Source organism: Puntigrus tetrazona, chromosome 18 (assembly GCF_018831695.1).
Source record: "Puntigrus tetrazona isolate hp1 chromosome 18, ASM1883169v1, whole genome shotgun sequence".
Lineage (NCBI taxonomy): Eukaryota > Metazoa > Chordata > Actinopteri > Cypriniformes > Cyprinidae > Puntigrus > Puntigrus tetrazona.
In genome coordinates, this window is record NC_056716.1 from 16119706 (window position 1) to 16120302 (window position 597).

Below are 597 nucleotides of genomic sequence, written 5' to 3' on the forward strand. Positions count from 1 at the left end.
GCCTCGCCCATTTCTAATGAAGATGGTACTTGTTTGGCAGGTCTGAGAGTTTACTCTCTACCAGCTTTGATTTGGAGTTATCTTCTTCTTCATTTCCTCATTGACCTTTCTCCATATCATTTTATTTTCTCTCATTGCCAGGTGCCTATTGACTTTGCCCCTCAGTTCTCTTTGCAGTTTGTGCTTCTTGTAAACTTTCCTTGCCCCCAGACCATAGTTGTCAAGTTCTCATCCAGCCTAAGTTTCTCCAAGATAACTTTTAATGACATATCTCCTCTTGTGTCGCTCTTACTGTTTTGACATTGGTATTTCCTCTGTGCTGGTGGTGTCATCGCAGCTGTATTTCTCTGTACTCTTTGCTGTGATTCTGTCCAGGCTTTCCAGAGAGTCAATGTAGGGCTGTACATGCTGTCTTTCTTCCTCTGTATGAACATGTTGGAGTTTCTTCAATCCACCTCTTTCCATGCAGGTTGTTTCCAGTCTCGTGCACGTTTTTCTGTGCTTCCCTCCCTCTCTATGTTGTCGTTGGATTTCATCTGCACCTTTAAACTGGACTTTTCTGAGAGCCATTTGTTTTGGTCACTAAGCACAATGGAT